Raw genomic sequence first — 11,459 nt, 5'->3', positions numbered from 1 at the left:
AGCAGGTGATGAAGGCACTGAATATTACAGAATTCTGCTTGACAAGAGGTCAAGAAAAATAGGGTAGAATTTTAATGGCAAAGCAGAATAAAGAAGGCCAATTTTAGAATGAGAGATAAAAATATTTATAGACCAAAGAAATACATTACATAGAGAGGAAGTCAATATGTATAGTATTTTATGCCCTCAAAAACACAGGAACTGGGGAGTTAATTTTTCACAGGGTACAGTGTTCTGTTTGGGATTATAAAATTTTCTGGAAGTGGGTGGTGGCACAGAATTATGAAGGTACTTTATGCCTCTGAATTACATGCCTAAACATAGCCAAAATGGTAAATTTTATGCTTTATATATTTTACTACATTAAAAATGTTGTAAGTACAGGAAAGGCTGTTGGGCTTGGAAAAATAGACACTCTGCAGGAAACAAACTAACAGAATTATGCATATTCTTGGAGGTGTATTAAAAGGAGCTCAAGGGGCTTGATGACCTATGTTTGCTTATTTTCAAAAGAGATGAAATTTCTGGGTGGTAGTGGACGGGCCCACAGAAGCATCCAGGGCTTGAAATGGCAGTGAAGGTCGGGAAAGATTCCGAGGAACATGGAAAGCTGGCGGACGCTCCATGAGAAGGCACACTGCTGGGTGGCCCCAAAGTCTAGTTGATGTAAAACGTTCATGTTCAGGGTGATCTGCGTGATACCTGCTTCTGCGTTTTCCCATCCTTTTTCCTGGTGGGTGAGGGGTCTTTCAGTGTCATAAAGTGGAGATGTAAACCAAGAAGAGATGAGTTTAAAATGCACGAAAGGAAAAAATTGCATCTGGTCAAAGTTATTCCTGAAGAGTCTCTGTAGTGGTGCCATGTGGGTGAACCATGGTTTTTTTGTTTGTTTGTTTTTGTGGTTTTCTTTTTCTGAGAGAGTCTTGCTCTGTCACTCAGGCTGGAGTGCAGTGGCATATTCTTAGCTCACTGCAGCCTCTGTCTCCTGGGTTCCAGTGATTCTCCTGCCTCAGCTCCTGGGTAGCTACGATTATAGGCATATGCCACCATGCCCAGCTGATTTTTTGTATTTTTAGAAGAGACATGATTTCACCATGTTGACCAGGCTGGTCTTGAACTCCTGACCTCAGGCGATCTGTCCGCCTTGGCCTCCCAAAGTGTTAAGATTACAGGCATGAGCCACTGTGCTCAGCTGACACAGACTTTCTTTCAGTGAGTGTGATAGTCCTAGGGCTGGAAGGGGGCAGAGGTCTTAGGATGGAACAAGAAATGATGTCACCAACTGGTGTTGAGAGCCATGTGCAATAAAAAATACATATGTATATATGCAAACAACAGCATCACACTCACTGTGACTGAGACCACGTGTGAGGCCACAGGAGCTGAGAGTGGATGAGGAAACAGCACATGCCAGGCCCACCCCGTCAGACTCAGTGAGTAGGTGGTCAGCATAAAGTTGTAGCATTTTGTATCAAACTGAATTAGTTATTCTTTCATTGAAGTTGGTATATCAAATTTATGTTAATTAGGCCGAGTGCGGTGGCTCACCCCTGTCATCCCAGCACTTGGGGAGGCTGAGACAAGTGGATCACTTGTTGCTAGGAGATCCAGATCAGCTTGGCCAACATGGCGAGATCCTGTCTCTACTAAAATATAAACGTTAGCCAGGTGTGGTAGTGGATGCCTGTAGTCACAGCTACTCAGGAGGCGGAGGCAGGAGAATTGCTTGAGCCCTGGAGGTGGAGGCTGGAGTAAGCCACGATTGTGCCACTGTACTTGAGCAGCCTGGGTCACAAAGAGAGATCAGTCTCAAAAGAAAAAAAAGTTAGTTAAATGTTTGAATGATGCAACTCCATTGTAATGTATCAAAGTTGTGTTGTTATCATCAATTACTATTAAAAGGTAAAGCGTTTTGTGTTTTGTTTCTGAAGGGTGGGGGTAGTGATGGGATATCTAATCTGAAGAATCCAAAAACCCCAAAGCTACTCTCTTGGAGAACCTGTAGGGTCTGTGAACCACAGTGCCCACCACTGCCTTGCAGAGTGATGCTCACATCATGGCCCGGCCCCAGAAACTGAATGCATGGCAAGGTGAAGGAAGAGGGAAGAGGGGGGCCTCTAGGGGAAAGAAACATCAGGTACCTCCAAGGCTGGTTCTCTATGGACAGAGCAAAATAACTCTCTGGGAAAAGAAAGAAACATTTAGAGCCATATATGTATGTATATATATATATATATATATATATATATATATATATATATATTTTGGCCGCAGGGATGAAGTCTCAACTCACTCTGTTGCCTAGGCTAGAGTGCAGTGGCACCATCTTGGCTCACTGCAACCTCTGCCCCCAGGGTTCAAGTGATTCTCCTGCCTCATCTTCTCAAGTAGCTGAGATTACAAATGCCCGCCACCATGCCTGGCTAATTTTTGTATTTTCAGCAGAGACGGGGTTTCACCATGTTGGCCAGGCTGGTCTCGAACTCCTGACCTCAGATGATCTGCCCACTTCAGCCTCCCAAAGTGCTGGGACTACAGGCATGAGCCACGGCGCCCAGGCTAATTTTCTTCTGGTAGTTACTGCAGCCCATAATCAAAAGTGGGGACAACTCATGGCTTAGTTTCTGACAAGGCAGGTTTAGAGGATGTGTGAATTCTGAGTGCTGGGAAAAATTTAATTGAAATGGTTGAACAGATGTGGTCTCAGGCTGGGTTGTTATAAAAATGTCGCAAGGAAGTGGTCATCATACCTTGTAATTGACTGTAGTTTTCAGTTTCTCAGGGGCTTCTATTTGTGTTTTACATCCAGAAAGGGACTCTTGGGAGAAGAGAGAGGGGCTGAGAATCAAAGGTCCCGCTGAGAGTTAACAGGAGTGAGAGCAGGAGGCTCTAACAGAGGGAAGAATTTCTGAGCTTAAGATGGTGGAGATGGAGTAGCTTCAGGTAACGATGAGGTCCAAGGTGTGGCTGTGAGTGTTGGTGCCAGAGGAGGGAATAGCTGAAGGTTGCTGGAGGTTGTTGAAGTGTGAAGCTAGCGGTTTGCAAGGATCATCGATATAAATGGCTCCCAGGACACGGTAAAAAGGACAGTGATGGGCCAAGTGTGCAGACCCTCAAGGCACATGGGTGAGGAGCAGACGCCAGTGGAGACAGCACTGCAGGCAGGGAGGTGCTAATGGAATGGTGTGGACTTCAAAAGAAACCAGCCAGGGCAGAGAACCGATCAGCGGTCAAGAGGTGGCAGTGGTCCACTTGCCTTATTTTGGAAAACTGTAAAATGGGGGAACTCTGAATTCCATTCCAGTTAGTAAGAGAACAGCAGTCAGGGGAATAGCATGGTGTTGTTCCAGAAGTAGTTGACAATAGAATGAGGATCTCTGAGAAAAAGATGCTGGGCTGATGATAAATGCTAACAGATAAACAAACAAGCAGATTAAAACAACTGAAAACAGATGGGAGGTGGCAGGAAATTAGGCTTAATGTATTAAGATGTCTGAAGATGAATGGCTTCCAGGCTGATGGAATCAGTCTTCCCTCTTCATCCAAACACCCATTTTCTCCCTTTTTCCTTTTGCTACATTCACTGTTTGTCTTGTCCTCAAGTTAATTCTTCTCCCATAGTGTGTTAGAGAAAAGTTGTGTTAGAAGTGCCCACATCCTCTAGGAATTTTAGGAGGCCACATCCAGATGAAAGGTGGGTGTCTCTTCCTGGTTTCCTGTTTTCCACAGGAAACGTTTCCCAGATGCCTTTACATTTCTTCTGATGTCATCATTAACTACACCAGCATCACATGCCTATTTCTAAACGAGTCACTGCCAAGGAGAATGGGATTGCACCATTGACTTCGCAAAGCACTTTCCCATGAGTAGGCAACACATTGTATGAAAAAATTGAAATTCTATTAAAAAGTAGAAATTGTTGAGTAGGCAACCAATAGCATCTGCTATATTTTACATTAAACAAATTAACCACACAAATGTCATTGAAATCTGACTACGTGTACGTATATTACCAACTGGATAAATAAAAATAGAATTGTAATCTGCTTCAATTTAGCCTTGCTCCCACTGAGCCACCCAAATTACCGTTGCTAAAGTTACGATCATGATGCTGAAACTACGAGGTCCTTCTCAGCAGGCGTCGTCCTTGACCTTTCTGCAGCCGCCTGTGATTTGGGTTTCCCCGAGATTGTCTTTTCTCCTGGCTTCTGCCACATCGCACCCTTTTGCTTTTGTCTTCCCTTTCTACTAACTCTTTACACTTTTTCTCTGCTTGTTTGTTCTATCCCAGTTGTTCTCAACTAGGGGTGATTTGGAGCCCCAGGGGACATCTGGCAAAGCCTGGAGACATCTGTGGTTGCCATGATTAAGAGGAGGCTGCTAACATCTGGGGAGCAGAGTCTGGGATGCTGCTGAGCATCATGCTATGCACAAGGCTGCCCCCACAGCAAAGATCATCCGGCTTCAGAGGTCAGCGAAGCCAGGACTAGGAACCCCGAACCAAGCTTCCTTTAACAGGGCTCCTCAGGCCCTTCTCTTCCCATCCTACCTTCTCTCCCCAGATCATCTCACCTTTCCCCACAGTTCAAAATACCATTTATATACTAACAGGACCTATTTCGTCACATTTTCAGATCTGATTTCTTTTCAGACTTCCAAGTCTAGATGTTTAACTGTATATTTAAAAGTTACATTTAGATCTTGTACAGGCATCTCAAACTTAGTGTTTTCAAAACTGATTTGACCGTGCATCCCAAATGCCCTCCTCTTCCTCGATTCTTCATTTCAGAAGGAGTTATCATTCACCCCACTGTGGAAACTAGAGGCCTGTGAGTCCTTCTTGAAGCCACCATTTCCACAGCAATCAGCATGTTTGTGGCCCAGCACTGAGACCTACTGCTTTTATCTCCAAAATTACTCTGATTCAGGCCACTCCTCCCCGTCTGACTGCCACCACCCTAATTCCAGCACTGTCACCTCTTATTTATTTATTTATTTTGGTAGACCATGGGTCTTTCTATATTGCCCAGGCTGGTCCTGAACTCCTGGCCTCAAGCAATCCTCCTGCCTTGGCCTCCCAAAGTGCTGGGAGATCACAGGCATGAGCCACTGTGTCCAGGTCACTGTTACCCCTTAACTGGCCTTCTGTCCTTGCCTCCAGGCTGGTCTCCAGACATTCACTTCTCCTCCTCTTTAATCTGTTCTCCAAATAGTAGCAAGGCAGACCTTGTGAAGCTGGACCATGCCACATCCATTGCACTTCTGACAGGAAACCTAAAATCCTCAAATCAGCCCATAGCCCTCCTCTGTGGCTTCAGTTTTTGATGCCTCGTGTGTGTGTTTCCTAGAGCTCTCACCTCAAAGTTCAGTACTAAAAACTAGGTGGCTTCCGCAACAGAAATGGGTGATGCCGACGGTCTAGAGGCTAGGAGTCTGAGACCAAGGCGTGGGCAGGGCTAGGCGGGAAGCGTCAGTTCCAGACCCCTCTCCTCGACCTGTGGATGGTCCTCATGTTCACATGGTCACTTCCCTGTATGCATGTCTGTCTCCAAATTTCTCCTTCTTTAGGAAAACCAGTCATGTGGAATTAGGACCCACCCTAATCATCTCGTTTTAACTTGATTAGCTCTATAAAAACCCTGTTTCAAACAAGATCTCCCTCATAAGTACCAGGGGTTAGGACTCCAACATAGGATTTCCGTATTGTGGATTTCTGTATCTGCTTCTTCCATCTAGAAGACTCGATTCCTTACTCTCCGCTTCATTAGCATCCATTCTGTTCTGCCTGTAGGACACAGGGTAAATGTGGCTTCTTCCGACAGGTCATCCTTGATGGCTCCTGTAGGTCAGGCCCCCTGTGACACTCACTCACAGCACCTGCTTTGACTCCCTGTGCTCGTAGCAATTCTAAATTATATATTTAGGTGGGGATTTTTGTGTGTGTTTGTTTGCTGTGTTTCTCTCCTACATAGTTTATAAGTTCCATGAAGACTAAGACCGTGACTAATTGGTTCATCACTGTATTCCCAGTGCCTGTGCAGTGGTCTACAGAAAAGTACTTACACATTTATTGAGTTCACATATATTAAACATCATCGCTTTCTTAGTCTTCTTTCATCATCACTTTTGATGCCTTTTTTTTTTTTTTTCTGAGAAGGAACATTTTTTGAATTTTTTTTTTTTTTTTTTTTTTTTTTTCTGAGAAGGAACAGTTTTCGAATTTTCTCGCTAGTGTTTCTAGGTAAACCAGAGCAAGCTGAGCACACGAAGCTGTTGATGTGGAAGCTGGGGGGGTAGGCTGGGTTCCTCACCAGCCAGGTGACCTTTTCCCACCCCGAGGTCCATGATTTACATCTGTGTTTCAGAAAGGTCACTGAGGACTGTGTTCTGTGAACATTTATGTTGGCTTTTTATTAATCCACAAAGGTTACATCTTTGAATGCCAACATTCTTTCAAATAAAGTTTATGAAACCTTGCCTGCAGTAAGGCCAATGCATATATAGATTGAATAAATGCATGTGCATTTTCTTTGCTTTTTCTTGGTATTGTATCAATTCATTTTGATAACACAGGTTATTTCACACTGATTAGAAGAGACTCATTTTCTCTATATATACGAATATAGAAATGTATATATCTTGTGTTTGTATATGTGTGTATATATGAGTATCTGTATCTATATGTGCATATGTGTATATATATATATACATAGAAAGAGAGAGAGAGAGAGAGAGAGAGAGAGAGAGAGAGAGAAAGGGAGAGAGAAAGAGACAGTGAATTAGGTGTAAATTAGAGCTACTTGGTCTAAGCATTGCTCCAGTGTCTTCAAAGTAACTGTGCACAGGTCAGTTGTCTTGGTATATGTCTGTCACCTAAACCATTAAGTGTAATGGATCTGTAGAAGCTATTGGAAGACTGGTACAACTCTTTCTCCTTGACTTTTCCAGTCGAAGTGAAGACATCGCTATCAGTAATGCTGCACCTGCATGCATGCCAATGTTTCAGCTCCACTCCACCCGCAGGAGGAAACCTCCTTCCATGGACTTTATGTATTGGAATGCTTTCATACTAAGATACTAAAATACACATACATGCACACATATATACATACAGGCATACACATATGTACACACATATGTATATATATCACATAGGAAAACAAGTATGTTGTTACTAATAAACTCAAGTAGCTTAGTATGAAAGCTTTCCCATACATGAAGTCTATGGAAGGAAGTTTTCTCCTGGGGGTGGAGTGGGGCTGAAACATTGGCATGCATGGCAGATGCAATGTTACTGATAGCAATGTCTTAATTTGGGCTGGAAAAGTCAAGGAGAAAGAGTTGTACCAGTCTTTCAATAGCTTCTACAGATCCATTAAACTTAAAATAGATTAATCTCTAGAGACAGTCAACTTCCTGGATACAGCAATTACAGTGAAAGATGGCAAGCTCAAGACATCCATTTAATGGAAACCTACTGCCCAATACAGCTGCTCCATAATTCTAGTTCTCGTCCTGTGCAGGCTGCTTCTCCATCTCTCCTGCCAAACTATTCAATGCCAACTTGTTCTCCAGCCTGAAAAGGCAGAGAAGGATGAATTTCTGAACTTTGCAGGGTGTTCATCTGGAAATGAGGCCAACTTAGGAGACCTTGAAAAACATTAAATCAACTTTAAAAAATAGTAAATGAAATCTAGGAAAACAAAATATGGTTTAGGTGATATATATCAAGACAATTGACCTATGCACAGTTACTTTGAAGATACTGGAACAATGCTTAGACCAAGTAGCTTTAATTTACCCAAGGACTGAAAGCAAAAACACATAATTACATATTTTCAAAAGTTTGTTTTATGAGAAATATATTCTGAAACAAAATTCATCAAGTTAAATTTGGATTCATGTTTAACTGGTAGAGTTCAAAGAAAATTTTATAAGCTGCAGAGAGTTTGGTAAGTATAACGTATTCACTCATGTTTAACATTAGTTATTTATTGAGAACCACTTATAGGACAAGTTATCTTCCAAAGATGGGAGGAATGTCTGAACCAAAATGGTAATTTACAGACAACCGGATCTTGTCCTGCTTCCTCAAGAAATAGAGATCTAGAGAGAAGACAGTCATTTTTCCATCCTGTGTTATAGTAGTTTGTTATTACAGAATTCTATATTTCTCCTGAAAAAAAAGATTTAGGAAGTGCCTAACGTAGGTAGCAGCAATGTCCCAGGGAATCTGGCCACTCTTCAAAGGCTTTGAAAAGTTGTGTGCATTTTCACGGGGCTGCCAGGCACGCAGTCCTTCTGGAACATGTCACTTTGTTATTCTTCAGGGCATCGGGCAAGACTCACTGCCTATGGCTAATATTCCCAAATGCGTGTGGATGGATTGGAATCCTCTGCTGGCCACAAAAAGGCATGTGTGTTTTTGTTCAATGTTCCAGTGAACATTGTTCTACTACTTTTAATAGAGACCTTGTGAAAATGAAAAATATTCTGAAGTTATAAGGATGAATGTGAATATTGAAGTTAAATACAATAGGCAACTGTAAATAATTTAACTTTAAAGAAAACACCTGACAGCCAAGTCTGAGATTAAATAGAATGTTTACTTTTCTCCCCAGTTTATGATTCTCTGTTCACTTTCAATTCCTTATTTACAAGCCAAGTTCCATACTGTTAGCCAATAATTTTGTATTTTATATTCAACACATTAATTTTCCTAGAGCTATGAAATATCATTGACAACTTTCTACAACTTATTTGACTGTTTCTTATCAATTTTGGATTCATAATTGCTTTCTTATACCTCTTGCTGGTTCATCAGAATCTGTCTAGATAGATGAGGCAGTCTTATGGCTGCAAAGCTGTTTAGTCATTATATTGAATTGGTAAAATTATATGCCCCATGCACCAGAATTTTCACCTAGGAGCTTGTATTTACAGCTTCCATTGCTTCCTTAGTGTCATCTTTTTTTTTTTTCGAGATGGAGTTATACTCCATCACCCAGGCTGCAGTGCAGTGGCAGGATCTCGGCTCACTGCAACCTCTGCTTCCTGGGTTCAAGCAATTTTCCTGCCTCAGCTTCCCAAGGAGCCAGGACTACAGGTGCCCACCACCATGCCCAGCTAATTTTTTATTTTTAGTGGAGACGGGGTTTCACCATGTTGGCCATGCTGGTCTCAAACTCCTGACCTCAAGTGATCCTCCTGCCTTGGCCTCTCAAGGTCCTGGAATCACAGACATGAGCCCCTGCGCCCAACCTGCGTTGTCTTTTTAAAAACCATTAAAGAGAGGAAAATGTCTAAAGTTGTGGATCTATTTGATATTATCACCATTAGCAGGACATGGAAAGTAACACCTATGTTTCCTGAGTACTTTCTATATGCTACTAACACTTCCAGGCTTTTTAAATGTTTTTGATCATTTGATCTACATTTTAATAAAAGTATTACCATCTTCTTAAATAAACCATTTAAGTTTCATTATGTTTGAACAGAATATGTGCTTAGAAAAAAATATCAGTTTGATTTCTTCTCCTAAGCCTTCAGACTCAGTAAACAGTAATATCTGGTAATGTCTGGTTGAACTCATATGTTAAAAAAACACCAAAAGTTTGTGATCTTGTACGTGGCAATCTCCTGCTCAGGAAACGTCAGGAAAAAATTCCCAGTGCTTGGATTTCTAAAAGTGATCACCTCTGAGGCGTGCACCAGTGTCTGAATAAGTAGGTTTGACTTGTTTAAAGTTTCAACCTTTCGCCATGCAGACAGTAGCCTGGATGCATGCCTACCACTGTCAGGCAGGACTGTAACAGCTGAGGAGGCCATGAGTGCTTCTTTCTCATTTTGTGAGTGTGAGACTTAGTGGATTACTGTATGTTTTCACCTGGGTGGTTATGGAGGGCTGTTCCATTACTTGGGAGTGGTTTCCAGGAAACACTTGCTGTCAGATTCTCTATTGTCAGGGACTCATTTATGTGACAATCCAGCATGCTCCTGGCAGTGACAAAGGCCTTGGGATAACAGTGCTTTGGGGCTCATCTCTTACCAAAAGGTGCAGGCCACAGCACAGTCCATCTTGCATATTAAATGCTCTTAGGTATTTGTCAATTTTACTGTTATCACTATAAGTGGTAGAAAGGGAGAATTAAACCATTATTCTTTTAAAAACTATCACAAAATATTTCTTATTACTAATCAGTAAATAGGATTTTCCACTGCCCCAGTTACTCCAGGAGAATAAGGCAGGGAGTTTAGGAAACTCCATTTGATCCTTCATACCCCCAAAGCTGTCTTCCGTCCTGTGAAAGACAACTTGAATATACGAACCACACAAAGCCTAGCAGTATTAAAGGTTCATGCACTTTCTCAAAAGGGCCTGCCCTGTGCCAGGGGCTTGCTGAGGGTCCACATCTTTTATTCAACTTTTAATGAATCTTACTATAAGGAAAGCAATGGGCTCTGAGCCAGGAAAGGGAGACACGAATAAGAAATAAGGCACAGACTTGGCAGCAGCATGTACACCAAGCCGCTCACACAGCACATGAAGTTGCTGATGTCTTGGATCTGGAGGAAGCCCACTGGTGGTCACCACAGCTAGCCTCCATATTCCCAATGTGAAGGAGACTCACATTTCCTGAATACCTAATATATGAACATATTAGTTCAGTAGGGCTTCCATAAGAAAGCATCGCAGATGGGTCCCATGAACAACTGAAAGGTATTTCTCGCAGTTCTGGAGGCTGGAAGTCCAAGATCAAGTGATGGGCGTGTTTTTCTTCTGAGGCCTCCCTCCCTGGCTCCTAGATGGTCTCTTTCTCCTGGGTCTTTTCATGATCTTTTTAGTGTATGTGTCTGTCTCTTCATTTCTTCTTTTCCCTGCAGTGCGTACAGCCGCTCCTAACGTTACTGCTTCTTGGTCTTCAGGTTCCCCTCATGTTTGCTGAGCTGGTGGCGCCTGGCGTGTGTCTTCCCGGCCTCAGGGCCAGGGGCTTGCACTTCCTGCCCTTGCAGAATTTCCTGAGATTTTCTTTCTGAGTCTAGTTAATAACGGTGAGACACGGGCCATGGACTTGCGGACGACACGGATCTTGGAGAGCTCAGAGGCTGAGCTGCCTGTCACTTTGGCAACTTGCAGCTGGGACGGCTCCACCTTCAGGTCGCCCAGCTGTTTCAGCAGCTCCTCCTCCTTCCCGAGAAGGTCTCCAGACTTGATCTTGGTCATTGCTGCACGGGCCGCCCATTAATCTTTTTTTTTTTTTTTTTTTAAAAAAAAAAACCGATCAAATTGGTTTAGGGCACACCCATGTGACTTCATTTTACCTTAGTTACCTCTTTAAAGACCCTGTCTCCAAATATAGTCATATTCTGAGGTACTGAGGTTTCAACATGTGATTTTCGGGGACAGAGTCCAGCCGATAAGCTTTGCCAAGCCTTTTATACATATTATTATCTCACTT

At 42.6% G+C, this 11,459-nt stretch overlaps 1 pseudogene; it reads right to left on the bottom strand.

The window, feature by feature from the left end:
• Positions 1 to 490: 490 nt before the first annotated feature.
• LOC108284415 lies at positions 491 to 11,224 on the bottom strand (annotated as a pseudogene).
• Positions 11,225 to 11,459: the final 235 nt, after the last annotated feature.

The sequence above is a fragment of the Cebus imitator genome, unplaced genomic scaffold (genome assembly GCF_001604975.1).
Source record: "Cebus imitator isolate Cc_AM_T3 unplaced genomic scaffold, Cebus_imitator-1.0 Scaffold14, whole genome shotgun sequence".
Lineage (NCBI taxonomy): Eukaryota > Metazoa > Chordata > Mammalia > Primates > Cebidae > Cebus > Cebus imitator.
This window is presented reverse-complemented; position numbering and strand designations above follow the sequence as displayed.